Source organism: Bacillus rossius, chromosome 3, assembly GCF_032445375.1.
Source record: "Bacillus rossius redtenbacheri isolate Brsri chromosome 3, Brsri_v3, whole genome shotgun sequence".
Taxonomy (NCBI): Eukaryota; Metazoa; Arthropoda; class Insecta; order Phasmatodea; family Bacillidae; genus Bacillus; species Bacillus rossius.
In genome coordinates, this window is record NC_086332.1 from 41,403,492 (window position 1) to 41,420,139 (window position 16,648).

Genomic DNA, 16,648 nt, shown 5'->3' on the forward strand with positions numbered 1-16,648 from the left:
TTACTGAAATGTTGTCAGTTGGAACAGTATTGGGCAGAGGGGTGACGGGGGTGGCCGCATCCTGCCCACAACCTCTACAAACAAAATATTTGAAGATATATATATATAAATACCAATCTACACCATGTCACACCTAACCTTTGAAGACAGTTAAATTTTTTTTTTTATTAAAATCTATTATTTACATATTTTTTGTGCTACTGTAACGTGTTCTTTTTTTAACTTTACAGAAGAAAATATATATTTAATAATAAACATTTTTTCAAGGCGTCAGAAATGGGTTAAATAAACCCTTTAAGGAATTTTTTTTTACAAAATCTCGCTATTTATATTTAACTGGGAAATCTCCTTCCCATTTCATAGTACCTACTGCTTGGGGGGGGGGGGGAGGCTGAGACAAAGTTGTTGACAGGAATGGCTGTAACTGTTCAGATTTTGCTGTAATGCACTATTGAATAGCGTTTAAAGTGGTTTTGTTAATATTATTTTACAGCCTGCTGGGTTTCGGCAGCTACTTCTTTCACGTGGTTTGCTTTATCACAGCCCACCCCGTCATGGGGCTTTGCCCAGCGTCTATACCTTTACTCCAGTACATCTCTCACACCTACACCCCATTCAACTACACGCTTCAGTGAAAACAAGTAGACACTCGCGAGCAGGCAATGTACACTTGGCCATGGGGAAAACACGGAGTACCCAAAAGTATCCCCACAACAGTGAATGTTCACTCATATGACTTATTTATTGTCATTGAAGATGCCACCCACTGTAAAAGTATAAGTGAAAATCTTTTGGTAAAAGGGAGTTGGTAGTTTTTGTATATTAAACAATTCATATCAGAAACATTAGTCAGCTACAGCTTATTTAGCTTCGGAAATTTTTTTTTAATATAAAATATAAAAAGTTCCATTTTACCGTCTTAGCGATTATTAAATTAAAAATATATATAAATGGCTCACTACGTTGTGTATGTAAATAATCAATTTTTACCTTCTCCTTTAAAATATTTGGTTGTATAAATATTCATGGATGAAACTGAAATTAATTCCGGAAAATGACAAAAAAGGAATTTGAAGTTTTACTGTGTTTATTGCGTCCTTTGAGAGTGAATTAGCGTGACGGTGAAACATTGGTCTCGAAATTACGTGCCATCGAGTCCAGATTTCTGGCTTCCCATTGCTTGCAGAATTTAGCTCTGGGCGAATGCTTGGTTTGTCCATCACAATAGGGCCGACCAGTCACGATGTAAACTCATGATAGGGCCGTGGCCGAATCCTTTCACTGAATTCCCTGACTTGTGACTGAATGTCAGTACTTAATGTTCCGCTGTCGACGAGACGGAGAAACCAACCTCACGATGTAACCTCATGCGTACAGATTTGTGACAACATCGTGGTTGCGTGTTCAAGGCATAGCTCTACAATATTACAGATATCCTGCTAACGTTACCTAATTATTATGGATATTTGGATTTTGTATGTTTGTTAATTTATTTTATTAAATCAATGATTTAGTTGAAATTTGCCACAAAGAACTATTGGGCCACCACATTATATATAAATGCGAAATTCCATTCCTAAGATGGTGAAAAAATAATAAGTTTGGTTTCATAATAAGAAATCACACAATTCACCGAAGCTAAACATGAGGACTGTAAGATTTTGGGTATGAATAAATTACATGGCAAAAAGACCAACTGTGTTTGCTGAAATTATATCCTTAAAAGTGTGAGTTTTATAGTAACAAATCATATCTTTGAAGCTTATCAACTAATCTTTTAAAATTGGTAGGCATAAACTGGGCATGAATTAAATAAAGTAGTATCTAATCCTTATATAACTTCCATTTTTTGACACAACTGTTCATTCCACAAAGTACAATAAAAAAATGACTTTCTCTTCTTGTTAGCAAACCGCATCATCGAATGTCTCAACGTGATGTTCAAGACGGTATAATAATCGTGTATGTCCTGTAAATTGCTTATATAAATTTCTCATCAATCTTGAGTTTTTAATGACGAAATAAGTCCCGCATGTTCATAATTTTTTCACCCAATTAGCTAGTCTGCCCTAGAAGGTAGCTACAATAGTGGCAGTCGAAACGTAAAATACGTATAGGTACGGCTGGGCAGGCACCCAAGACTCTGGCCACGAGGTTTGTTCCGTTTCCAGAACAAAGAAGGATATTTGCAGCTGCGTGTGGAGGAGGCGGGGGTTATCATCGCGCGGCGCGGGAGGCTGGTGTCGCCGCGCCGCCCCCTCTTCGCCCCCGCGTCGCGGCAGTTGGCTGAGAGGCGGGCCAATAGCGGGCGGCGGGAGCCGCGCAAGGAATATTGAAATGTCAGACACATGCCACGACGCGACCCGATATCTCGCTATCTGCTATCTCCATCGGGCCGCGCGCCGCGCCTCTCATTATCCCGTCCCCCTCTGTCTCCGGCTGCCCCCGGCTTGGGGGCTAGTGTAACACCGCCTTCCTTCGTCCCCCCTCAGCGCTCTTCGGCATCTGAACTCCGGCGACCAGCATCGGGAAGGGAATGATTAGCGTTGTTGTCTAGAACTACCCGCGCCGTGTTTCCCGTCTCAGCTGGTAGCTTGGAATATCTGATATCCTACAACTTGTCTGATCAGAAAGATAACTGTATATATTTAGATTTATTTTTTTTTCTGAGCTTTTTTAAAACACGATACATCACAGGATTTTACATTTCATCAAGAGTTACGACAATTGTTTTTATTCCACTGCCAGTTTTATTGGCCGCACTGAAGGAAGACAGGTGGAAGTGAATCTTGAATATTTTCCATAGTTGAAACAAAATATGCACCTACTATGCTTCGTGCTCGTCCTGTAAATTAGTCCGGTTTGACTTTCGTCTTATTGCGATACAAATGAACGGTGTTTTATATCTGCGTTCCACGCCGTTAAACTTGCTGACTTCGTAAGTGAACTTTTAAAAAATGAAAAAAATATAGGTATAAGTATGTATATCTCACGTATATCTCACACACTTATTGCATAATTAGCTGGAATAGTTTTATTTCTAACGTTTTTGTACGGTATGAATAAGGAGAATCAAATGGAATATAAAATTGGATTTTTTTTTTTTTAAGGTTTAAAGTCCATTCTTCTGGTTGCTATATGTTGATTAGGTTAATTTCTTTCAGAAAGAAAAAAATATTTATTCTTACCTGGCCTTTTAAAATCCTCAGAATTGTAATATTTTTAAAATGCTAAATAAAATAAAATAATTTTTTCCCCCCGAAAGAATTAAAACCATATCTCACAGTAACCACCAGCATTGTTTTTTTAAACATAGAAAATTTCCGTTATTTATTCCATTTTGTTCTACTTATCCATACTGAACAAAAATGTTCAAAATACAATTTTTTTCAGTTAACTATGCAAAATGTATGCTATAAATGTACACTTTATTGAAGTCCGGCCGCTCAAAATGTTTACAAGTTTAACTGTGGTAAACGTACATATAAATTAGTGACCTAGAACGGGACACTCCCCCTTAAGAATTATTAATAAATAAAAATAACTATAATCTATCTTGTGTTAGACGTCTTTGTTTGCATATAGGCCTATGCAGAACTAGCTAACAACCCGCGGAGTTTTTCGCGCAGTTTCAGGGTATTGCTGATGTTGCGCCATATTATCTAAGTAAAATATGTAGGCTAATTAATTACGAACATTTTTACGAAAGACACAGACAGAATAAACAGTTATGGTGTATGAAATATTTAATTATAAAAAATCCGTTTAACAATAATATTTTATTATGTTGATATGCGTAAGCCGGTTTTAATTCTTAGTAGGCTATAGAATAAGTATCCTATTTTATAGTTCCCGGTTTAGTGTGTTCGAAGATATATTTTACCTTGATGAAATCACACTTACTCCCTTTACTTTTCATTTAAGATTATCCCATCGTTTACACTTACAATTTAATTTTGTTTAGTTGTAACTATGCTTAAAATAATGAAATAATTTGACTGTATTACAGACATTTTATTTTAAGTTTTTCTTAATAAATTGCATCTTAATTTGAAATGTATAGTAGAGTTATTAAATTTCTTAGCCAGCATATGAGTTGATTCTTAGTTATTCTTACTATTAATTAAAACAATTTTTTTAATTTTTCACCCCTCTCCTTATTACCCATAATGATACCTATGTGAAAATTCGTAACTTCAGATTTAGTAAGTAAGGCAAATTCCGTTAAAATAAAACCAAACTCCTTCCGTTTTTTTACCGGCATGAAATCGAATATTTTTATAATAAACTTACATTTATATAGAAATTAAAATGATCTTGCCAATATTGATTTAGTGGATTCCATAAATTTTAATCATTTTTAATAATAACCGCCGCTATTATAACTTAAGAGGTGATATTTCGAAGAATGTTGAATAAGAGAAGGTAGGTATAGGTAATATATGTTGATTAATAATTTCCACTATCATAAATTAATTTTGAATTTATCAGAATAAATTATTTATTAGTGTTAAAACTATATTTGCAATTATTCAACCTTAAAAAGTAGAATTACAGGAAGTAGTAAAAATAGTTGATAGATTATGTGTGTTTAGAAATCATACCGCATAACTTACATCCCACTTTATTAACTTCAGCGATATTAGTTTTATAATAAAACAAAACTTACCCCTTTTACACCCTTAGGGACGCAAACTCGCAAAGTGGTAAAATAATGATGTAAGGTATATTTTTTTATTATTCTAACCAAATAATTTACGACGTACTTAACTTGTTTCGGAGATAATAATTTTTAAATAAGTTTAAAAACGTACTTTCACCCCTTTAAATGACGAATTTTGATATATAGACTATATATGTAGGTATATATGTATATATAATACGTAACTCTACCAGCAAGCTGTTCTATCATAGTTTCTAACCTCAAGTTCTAAAATAATCGGAAGTGTTTATTTTTTTTTTGTGTTAAAACCATAATTACCCCCTTTACCCCACTTAGGGGTTGAATTTCGTAAAATCGTAAATTATTTATATTCAAACCATATTTACCCCTTTTTCACCCTCTGCAAACTAATGATATGATGCGCCACAGAAGCCAATGAAAAGCACGTAAAAAAATTTACATCCGACCGAATCATATGTGCGACCCGGAGAGAATGTGATACGTGGAAGCATATTTGAGACCAGAAAAATTCTTGGATTCATTGGCGCTAGGCAAAAAATTCAAATACTTTTATCTTGCGATAATTTTGCTATTGGCTCACGGGTTCCCTGGAGGACTCTGGGCCAGTGAGAAAGAGACCCTCGGCCAAAGAAGTGTCGACAACTCTCGAGTCAACGGCCGAATGAGAAGGGGATAGTCGATTAAGCATGTAGATTACTGCGGAGTCTGTCCTAGAGTTCACTGGAACCGAGAATTTTGCCCGTCCCTAATCTTAATGTAGGTGGCAGAGGCATTTGTTTTCTGCGAGGAAAAAAAAATATCTGAACGCTAACTAGACTGCGCTGCAGTTTTCCCGCTTCAGCAGCTGTTGCTTGTAGCCGGCGGCTGTCTGCAAGAGAAGCCATTGCCTCGTTCGGCCGCGGGTCATTCAGGATGTGTTTGCTTCCGCATATTCTAACCGCTGGGGTTGATGTGCCAACAGTAGGCGTGTACCTGAAAGAGAAATTCTACCAATCACGAAACAAAGACGACGGACGCTATAGTTTTTTTTTTTTTTTTTAAGTCACAACTATAGTCTCGAAATCTTTTCCGAAAAATACGCGCTGCTAACCACACGGCATTGACTGTATTAGGATGTGGAGTAAAACTGGCACCAGGTAATGAGGCTAATTTTTTGAGATCTCTAAAAGGCGCTTCTGAATTTTACCGATAAACTACGCCTTCTGGTTTATTGCAACAAAATAAGTTGAAAACGTATGTACGAAATGGGTCTTTGAAGTTGAAGCTGTACATTTGTCTTGTAATTAATATAGGAAGTATTTAATGTTAAAAACTGAGGGCCTGGATTATGTTTAATTTAATGAAGTTCTACAGCCACCATGTTGCAAAATTATTTCACTGAAATAATTGGAGGTAACATCTGTATTTTTTCACATATGTATTACGACTCTCAATTATTTCAATGAAATAATATTTCGACAGCAGCAGAATCCATTCAATTAAACATAATCCAGACGCACAGTGTTCTATCTAAAATACTATTTTTTATTTAAAAAAAATTGTTCAGTCCTAACTTCAAAGACCTATACAAGCTTGAGAAAACTTTAAATCATATGTCGTACTTATAGATCTTTTCACTAATTTTGTCGTAATGAACCTGCAGCCCATAGTTTGTCTGCTGAATTCAGATTCACTCTATGTAAATAGAAGCATGGAAATTTCGCGGATTCATTTCACGATAGGCTAAAATACAAATAGTGCTAATTTCTGCCTCTTCTATTGGCTCACAACTCATCTGGAGGGCTCTGAACCAATAAGAAACACTCAACTAAATCTGTATCGAATCACAGGATACTACGTTAGAACCTCTCACGAGACAGCATCCAATGATCAGGGGACAGTTGCCCGAGTGTGCGTGAAACTGTGGAGTTCATTTTAGAGGTCATTGATAGAGACCTGTAAAATTCGCGGATTCATTTCGCGATAGGATAGAGTCCAAATACTTTTGAAATTATTTTGCTTCAGTGATTGGGCCACAGTTTATCTGAAGGACTCTGGGCCAATGCAAAATCTTTAACAGAAGAATTAGCGAATCACGATCATCCCAGTCAACAGGTGTTACGAGTCGGTAACCAGTCAGCAGATGTAATTTGCACGAGTGCGTAGAGGATCATGGAGTCGCGAATTTTTCCGGTCTCTAGTAATTATTTTGGGACGATAAATGATTGACGAGTTCGATGCTTCACGGTGGCGATCCAAGTTAGATTAAAGCCGGCGGGTTCGAACCCTGATCCTTCGCAAGAAGGGAACGATGCGGTCGTCGTGCTTGAGTCATTCGTTCGCCCGATGACCTCGAGGATGGACTGCACAAACCCCTACGTGCTAGGGCAAATGTCACATCTGCTCCATTGCCTACTGACTTGCTAGACCTGATAACTGCGACGCCTGTGATTCGAGAATTATTTCGTTGATTGTATTCGATTGGTTCAGAGTACTACAGATAGCTTGACGCCCAGTCGTAAGAGCGTCATAAAGGTAAGCGAGTTTGAATTCTAACCTATCGCGAAAGAAATCCACGAATTTGGTCGATCTCTACTTATACCTAGAGACCGGAAATATTCCCGGAGTCATTTCGCGACAGGCTAGAAGCCAAACACGTTTACATCTTTTCCTGCGTCTGTGATTGGACCACAGTTGACTAAAAGGACTCTTAGCCAACGAAAAACCATCAACGTGAGACGTATCGAATCACAAGCAACCCGGACAACAGGTCTCCTAATTTAGTAGCCAATGGGCAGGTGTCATTTCCCCGAGTACGTAGAGCATTGTGGAGTCTATCCTGGATATTTACGAAACCGCGAATTTCTCCAGTCCCTACTAATACCTAACTTTTGCAGATAGTCCTTGTTTTCCTATTTTGTAACCGAATCTTATCTATTTTGTAACGGATTCTTATCATAATTTGAGAAATTTATTTATGGCAGGGAAATGTAAACAGTTAAATTTCAATATTTATTTCCTTCTTTTCTGCGGCATTTCTCCCGCTACATCCTCTAGTTGAGAAGTACGTTCCACACTCGACTGGGCCAATCAGAGTGCAGCTGCATCATTTCGAAACGTCCGTGGTCCGGGTGTAGGCCCACATAACTACGCTGTGCTAGGTGTATTTCTTTAAACCATATATGAAAATGTTGCATAGTTTGCAAACTATAGATACTGGGGTAAAAAAATCGCGTGATAAATTATCATCTCTTATCGTAATAAAGGTTTGAGTATAATGAGTAATGTAAATGTATATATTTAAATATAAGTACCGGGGGTAATATTTAGGCATATTCCTATATAAAGCCCCAACCCTAAAGCCTTAAGTGGAATAAGTCTGTGTAGCTCACAAGCTCTCCACCTTCCCAGAAACACCACGAAAATATACAGTTAGCTGACGACGTAGCTGTTAAATTAAAACATAATGGTCTTTCATTTTATTTTCTAAAACCAAAACTCACAAAATGACTGATTTTGTGTTTATTTACAAGCATGTTTTTGTGTTGCTTGAAAAGTAGTACCTAATTATCTATTCTTATAACAACGGGGTGGCAGGAATTTTAAGTGTCCAAAGTTTCTCGTGGTAATTTACTTGCAGTAATTGTGATTGCAAACGAGTAGAAGTAGCCATTCCATTTTGAAGGAAAAAAATTAAATGTTTTGTCTGATCTGTACGTCTGCAATGTATGTTACGCAATTTATAAACAACTGCAGCTTTCTAGACGAAACCTTTTGAAATATAACCTTATAGCATACTGTGACGGATAATGGACGTATTATGTTGTTTTATAAGGAGTGATTTGAAGGCAAAAATGTAATTTGATTTTTTGTTTCAGGTCATTTAGCCTACATTGAATAGTCTTTCATATTAGTTAAATATTTTTAATATCAAAATAATTGTGTAACCTTTAGGTATGATTTATTATACGTACGTATTTATATTACAGAAAAAAAATTGTTTTTATTGCGGTCTTAAAACTCAAAAATTAAATAAAAGTCAACCTAGAACGTTATTTGCCTATGTACTCCCCCTCCCCCGATGTAAAAACAATCTTAAGTTCTTACTTCCAGGTTTTGTTGTTTCCATAGAGATATAGAAACTAAAGATACCTTTTGATGTCTTATCGGTACTTACCTGAATGCCTAATAATGCTTTAAAAAGTACTAAAATGTAACCCAATAATGACTGGTGTGACCTAGAACGTTTTTAGACAATTGATATAGGCCTAACTTCTCATACTTATAGGCCTACTTATTAAAATAATTAATTGTTCTCATATTTCAAAAACTGACATTTCCCCGTTCGTTGTTTTTGGAACAACTCAAATAATTGATTTAAAATATACGTGCTATTTTAGCTTATGTATTAGTCCAAATTGTCTTAACGTATGGTTACCCATTTACTATAACAATATTTTTAATTGAACATTATCGTTTTAGGCAATGACTGTTTTCCACCACCAAACAGATGTAAGTGGGAGGAAAAAAACAAAGAACGTAAAAGATAAAATTTCCGGGTAGGTCCCATCTTTTTTGAGCTCATTCTTCCTTCTTACTCGTTATACAGACCGTCCTAAGCCAAACGCAGATGACTTTTGTTAACGGGTGTTGGTTCTTGGAGAAAGATGTGTTTAGACAGCGTGGCCACTGAAATCTTCTGTACTGAGCGGCCGTTTGACGTAGCATTATGTTTTCCTAAATAGCTATATATGAACTGTCCTTCTGTTCTCTAGAGTTTGTGTTCCGTTGCACTCTCGGGCGTGTTTTTTAGTTTCGAAGGTCCGTGTGTTGTCGTTCGAGATGTGTTTGAACACTCTGAGCCATGTGTGTCGCCATCCGTGCGTGGAATATCAAGGCGTGCCAGCGACGAGAAAAACAACACTGGCTTTTCTCTTTTTAAGAGTATATATATGCACTGACCAATGTTTGTTCAATTTTTTCCCTATAATGTTCACTGTAATTTTTTCAGCATACGTTGTTTTTTATGTAAATTTAAACGAATTTCGTTAAGATGGATTTGGATAGTGTTCGCGGGTATTGTCGCCATCGGGAGTTGCGCATACTGTTAGAGCAGAGCAGGAGATTTTAATGTCTGCAGTGTCTTCAGCAGCAGGGCAATGGTTGTCAACAGTGCCAGTGACATCGATAAAGGGCGCGGCAACTAACGGTGTTCCATCATCGAACTGTATGTACTGTGACGTCAAAAACTTTAAAACTCGTGACTACATCGTACACCATTGTAATAATAACTCTGAAGGCACTAAATATCAGTGCAACGGGTGTTGTATTCAGTGCATACGTTATGGAAGATTGAAGAAACACATCAGGAATAGTGATGGACTGGTTGCGCATTCATCGGAACCAAAATGTATCTTCTGTTGCAAGACGTTTGTGCACATGTCCAGTGCGAGGCATCATGAAATAGGCTATATCACTTGAAACTGAGTATCTACTCTGTGCTGTGTTTTGTATGTGGTAATCAACTGTCATGTGGAAATTAGAAAAGCCCTGAAATTACATTCCAAGGTATGCAAAGGACATGCTATGTTCGCTAAGCAGACTGTAGAAATTGAGAAACGCTAGTAATTTGTTTCTTTTGGTTCTTGTAGTAGAGTAGAAATTATGTAATTTTTTACATGCTTTATATTAGCTTCACCTGTATGTTTGTCCGCCGTCTGTAACTCTGTCTGTCCGTCTGTAACTCTTTCGACTAAGAGTGAGTGACTCATCACTGTAAAATGTCCCACTCATTTCATTACGTTCGTTAGCCGAGCGGTCTAAGGCGCGCGACTTCTGTGACGTCAGCTTTCGGATTCAGCGATCGTGAGTTCTACTCCCGGCCACGCCGAAAAAAAAATGTTTTTTTACCCCGGTAAATTCTAATATTATATCCATACATCTAACTGCAAATGATTCGTAGAGACTTTACCATTTCTTTGTGACGTTGCAATTCCAAATAGTTATCTCAGATGGTAATAGGTAGTGTCGGTAACTCATTTCCCTATGATAATTATACATAAATATAGTTTAAAAAACTAAAAAAACATGCTTTTAAAGAATATCAAACTAAAAAGTTAAAAATAAATATAGTTTAAAAAACTAAAAAACATGCTTTTAAAGAATATCAAACTAAAAAGTAAAAAATAATTTTAAAATTAAATTTATGACAATAGTATATAAGCAATACTAGTATAAATGAGAAAAAAGCATGGGGCGCTTAATATTCAAAAAATATGGCAAAAAGCGCCTCAAGCTTTTTTCTCATTTATACTAGTATTGCTTATACACTATTGTCATAAATTTAATTTTAAAATTATTTTTTACTTTTTAGTTTGATAATCTTTAAAAGCATGTTTTTTAGTTTTTAAAACTATATTTTTATTTGTAAATTTGTTGTTTTATTTCTTAAAATTGTCATGTTTCTGGTATTTTTAGTTAAATTACATTTTATTTAATTGATCAAGGATCGAACCAAGTACTTTATGCAATCGAGTAAATCATTATTTTAATAAGCGATTTTTTTATGATTTTTGGATATTTTTTCCGAATTCCTAGCTTAATAATTACAGATTTTCAAGATGGAAGCCAATATGGCTGACATAATGGCGGATTTCACGACAGTTGACTGCCTGTTAATAAATACTACTGCACTCTAGCGAGCAAAAATTAAACTATTATGGTGGCAGAGCCTTCTAGCAGATGAATACAATCTGTCAGATCCAAAATGGCGGCCTCCAGCAGGTGAAAACAAGATGGCTGTAATGACGTCATATTGGCTGACGTTATATCTTACTTGGCATAAGTGGTGGGAGATCAGTCTGCTTCAATGGAGGAAGGGGCCATCGCCACTTTTAATCGAATGACATCGCCGGGATTCAACCAAAGACTCCATGACAAGGGTACTATTTTTTATTAAAATTTTAATTTATAACTTTTTATAGATTTCAAATTTTTTTGCGAGTTTTTTATTATGATTACGGATTTTTAATATGGCGGTCGTGACGTCATAATCCAAGACTGCGGACGTGACGTCATCCAATATGGCGCCTGGGGCCAAGATCGAGGTCAAAGCTGCCCTCCAGAGGCTTTTTTGATACTTGACGACGGGAAATTTTTGAATTTCGAGAATTTTTTTATACCTATCTCAGTGATACATGGAGTTTACCTACCTACATTCTAGCGGACATCATAATTTATGGCTATGAAATAAATAATTAATATTTTACTCATAATGTATAATTATGCATTTATATTATGGTTATAGCGTAATGTAATTACGACACAAAAATAATCCAAAAAATTGTTTAGTTGCAGTAAAAAAAATAATATTAGGTATATCTTAGGAATCGATAAAGCGTGATTGAAATGGTTAAAACATGGTAAACGCTAAGTGAGTCAATAAATTAAGTATGTATGTACGTAACAAATAATATGTTTAAATTCAAGCATTACCTATAATGTAGATACATAGCAATAAACTGTCTAAAATTGTATCAAATCTGCACGGGAAAACTAAGATTTTTTATTAGCATCTAGAGTAGCATCCCTAATTATTTTTAGGCCTTCCTAACGTTTTTTTTTTAAAATATCGAAATAACGATGGCAGATCAAATAAAAGCATAACAATTTTGTTTGGTCTTATAGCCTTGTGTGGTATTACACACAGCACACATCCCATTCACGCGTATTCCACAAAAATACTTCAACGGAATGTGTGTCATTCCAGCAAGCACGTTGTTCACTATCATCACACCCTGCTCACATCTTTAGACCTATACCTACTGGTATCGGTACCACAGTTATAAAATAATAAAAGATAATAAGATTGTAAATGTTGTGGGGAAAGAATTTTAAACGCCCGAATTGTCAAGTTGTAAGACTGCAATTTTATCACAAGAGCAATCTTTTTTACATGCACTGATTTTATCTTTTTGTTTTTGTCAATATTAGTATACCTTCATCGCAGGACAGTTCAAAAATTTCTCATAAAAATGTGTTTGTGTACCACACGCTGATAATTCTTGGTTCTTGCAAACAAGGGCAATCGCCTACTTGTCGGTTTTCTCACAGTCGAACCTTAACTCTTTGTAGCCTACAAGGGATGGAAACCATTTATTCCAAAAATAGATTAAAATTTTTCCAGGCTAAAAATTACAGATATTGGATATGTTGGCATCGTGATATTCAGGATATTCATAAACCTAGTAATTTTAATGCTAGTTGTTAATTCATATTTAATTTTGTTTTATTTCAAATATAAATATAGAAACATTAAAAGCCCACTTTTTCAGAATTGTTTATTTACAATACTTTCATTAAAAAAGTAATATAAAGAATTTTACCTTCTTAAAGTAGGTATACCATTCCGGAAAATGAATCGTTTTAACTTTATTTACTGTCTCACAAAAGCGTCCCAAGATAACATGCATAACTAGCAACTTAAAGGGGCAGAAAGTAAGCTAAAGACAGGTTATTCAGAAAATTTTAATTAATAATAATTATTGAAAACTTTCCTTCTTTATAGCAGGGATCACGCATTCAGATATGTTCTGTAAACTTTAAAACATTAAACTGTTAAAAAATTTCACTTTAAATTTACGACAAATCACACAGGTTGCCTCGTATTTTTAAGTATTATCTTCGAAAATTTACGGTACTGAGTTAAATTATTATCGACATGACTCAATAATAATCTTATTGTACACTTAATATTTTTTGTTAAATATACAGAAGAAAACTATTTTTTAACTTGCACGCTTGTGTTTGCTCTGTTTGCAACGAAACACTCAACTCAAAGACGAAATCAGACGTAGTTCTACGAAGATCTAGTTATCTGATATTACGGAGATTACTTAGTTTATTTCAGCTTAATTATTCGTTGAAAAAAGCTTATATTTACTGTTATTTTTAACAGTGTATCCATTTAAAGTATTGTTGCAGTAGTTTTCATGGACGTCGATCCGGGGGGGGGGGGGGGAGGGGCTGCCCACTTAGAATCAAGAAGCCCTTTACTGGGGGAACCCTCTTGTTGCGCTTGCAAAAAGCGTGAATGTAGATCGGGTTTGATAAATTTAAACTTTAAAAAAAAATTGTTTATGAAAAACTCTCAATATATTTTCAAACTTTTCTGCTTATTGCATGTATATATGTAGGCCAAAATATACGCAGTATATCCAGAAATGACTTGTTTCTGTTAAAAACCATGCGCAAAACTCTCGGGCCGCTATAACACCCCCCCCCCACACCCCCCCTTTCAACAGGGAATATCCTACAGATCTTCGCCCCCGGTAGATGTAATCATTCTCAAAAATGAAATCAGTACGAAATGATGTGCAATGCTTTAAGGCTAAGACCCATAATTTTGCAGCCACCAGGAAAAATTTATACACTGTAGGTAAAAAAATAATTAGTTGGTAGTATTGTAAATAAAGCTTTGAATTTTGTAGATGTCAGATGGTAAAACAACTGTTGCTGAGGCCTGAGAACTGGCGAGGTTACGTGTCGTGTCAGTCCCCCTCAAAGGGCGAGCGGCCGGGAGATGTACCCACCCGGAGAAACAATACCGCACCCAGCTGCTGGAGGCAGAGGGGAGAGGGGAGTGAGGGAGTTACATACTTGGTTGGGTTCCTCTCGGCCGATATGAACAGATATAAGGTTTCAAGGCACCCCGCGCCATGCAACAGTGGCCTATGTGCGCGGCCTCGCCTCGCTTGTGACCGTCCTAGCTCCCTACTCCCTCTTCCTACTCCAAATTCCTCTTCTTTTTTCATACGTGTGTACATTCAGGGCGCTTGACTGGTGATCTGCAAGTCCCTGTTTCGATCCCCTGGCCAGGTCAAGGGTTTTTGTATGTGGTAAACTTACCAAACGAGTTCATGATCTCCAGGGACCGAATTCCTTCTTCCCTAACCTATCCGCCTTTATCGATTCAAGTATTGATCTAATACTACTTTTTTGAATTATGTTATTATAACTAATTAATTTAAATAGCTGCATGTTTTGTGATAGCACCGGGGAAACTAGACGCAAATAATAATGTCCAAAATATTTTTCTTTCTCTTTACCCCCAGTCGAAAATTTTTACCTCCATAGGGGAAATGAAATCCTGACTAAGGGCATGTTTTGAGATGGATATGCAGGTGCGCCACGGTTACCTTCGTAGCGGCGTTACCTGGGGTTAGGAAATTCAGATAGGATATTCATCATCGTCAGAGGCTGCTGTTGAAAAATCAGAGTCCGGGGCAGGGAAAAAAAAAATCAATGAACCTGTCGCTACGAGTTCCCCCACGCCGTTCAAAACTACAGCGTAGGCACGGAATTCCCAACGAGACTGCCCTTCAAACAGACGAAGGGCTCTTCATTTCTGCATACAGCTTCGAGAAAAACTACGCCGTATTCGGACCTCAGAGTTTTGTACTTATTTGGTTAAAATGTGCACGTGGGAGATTGAGGGGTATTTTTATTTCTGTGGATTTAAACAATTTTTTTTTTTGAAGTTTCCTTTGTGAAGCAGTGGGTTCTTGACTTTGAGGTTAAAAGTTATAATAATGTAGAATATAAAATAAAATAAAAAACAGAAACCGTTTACTGAGTAGGCCTGTGTTCGATCTCGATGCTTAGTTCCTTGTTGAACTTCACCTCGCCAGACGCAAGGAGGTTATTAAACAACCCATCGTCACCCGGAAAAGGGAAAGAAAATTAACAGCTCGTGTATGTTCATCCACAAGTGAATCGGTCGTTTCTAATTAGGTCTTTAGTTAATTAACGTTTCATATGGAAAGAAAAAAAATTTTAAGGGCGCATAATTAAACAACTTGGTGAGAGGAAGAAAATATATTTTATAGGTACCTACATATCAATATGAGTGGGTATTTGTAATATCAGTTTTAAAAAATCCTTCAGAATTATTTTTTTCGTGGGTGAACTTAATTTTGGAAAACTATTGACTGAAGCCCTTTATGCATGCACTGATTCGATTCTGCTTTCACCCCTTTGACGAACCTTTTTTTACCCCTCATACGCCAGTGGCCATAAATTTTATCCTTTGAATTAAAGCCCAGTTGAAGCTACCACATTATTTTTAATGGCAATTATTATTAGGATAAACTCATGACTTGATAGCCACACAATAAAATGCAAACACCAACATAAGTTCGTAATTTTTTTTCCAAATGAAACAAATTTTAGTCTACCGTCTTAACCCCTTGACCATCGTTTACACTAAATATCAAATTTATAAGTAATGAGAATACAATTTGCATAGTAAAATGTAGATTTGTGGGGTTTTGTCGTAACTGTAAATTTACTCTGACAAATAATTTGTTACTTTTACAATGACTTATATGTGGAGATACAAGAACAGTGTATTGACAAAAGAAACATGACGCTGTTTAACTTAACTCTTGATGTGTGTGTGTAATTTTATCTATGTATCCACGTGTGTAAATTTAATACGTTAGTTATTGTATCTATTAAAAAATGAACATTCGTACATTTTTTACCAAAGCCTGTAGCACATAATTTGTTTTCTAGAAACATTAGTGTAATATTACACCAAATGTCTTTTGTTTTTAAATGACACGACAAATATGTAAAATTGCTAAACCTTTGGAATTGCAGAGTTTTTTACACATAAATAGTTTTAAAAATTTTTAAGAATTTGTCATATGAACTCGGTGTTTCCACAGCTGTATGATGCATACAACTAAGCTTCTATGGTCTCATCTTAGAAATGTTTATTCCTAGAAATGTATAATTTGCAAAAAAAAAGTTTAAAAAGCCAACATCAAGTACGAGACGAAGCCTCAAGGAAATAAACCCCTGGCTTTGTGCGCGGGAAGAGTATCTGTTTGCTCGAGTGAGTGGCTGTGTAAACCCCTGATGCGGGAGGGGGTTAAAGGCTGCAACAGGAGAGTGAAGAGGTATAGCAGTAGTAGTGTCTGG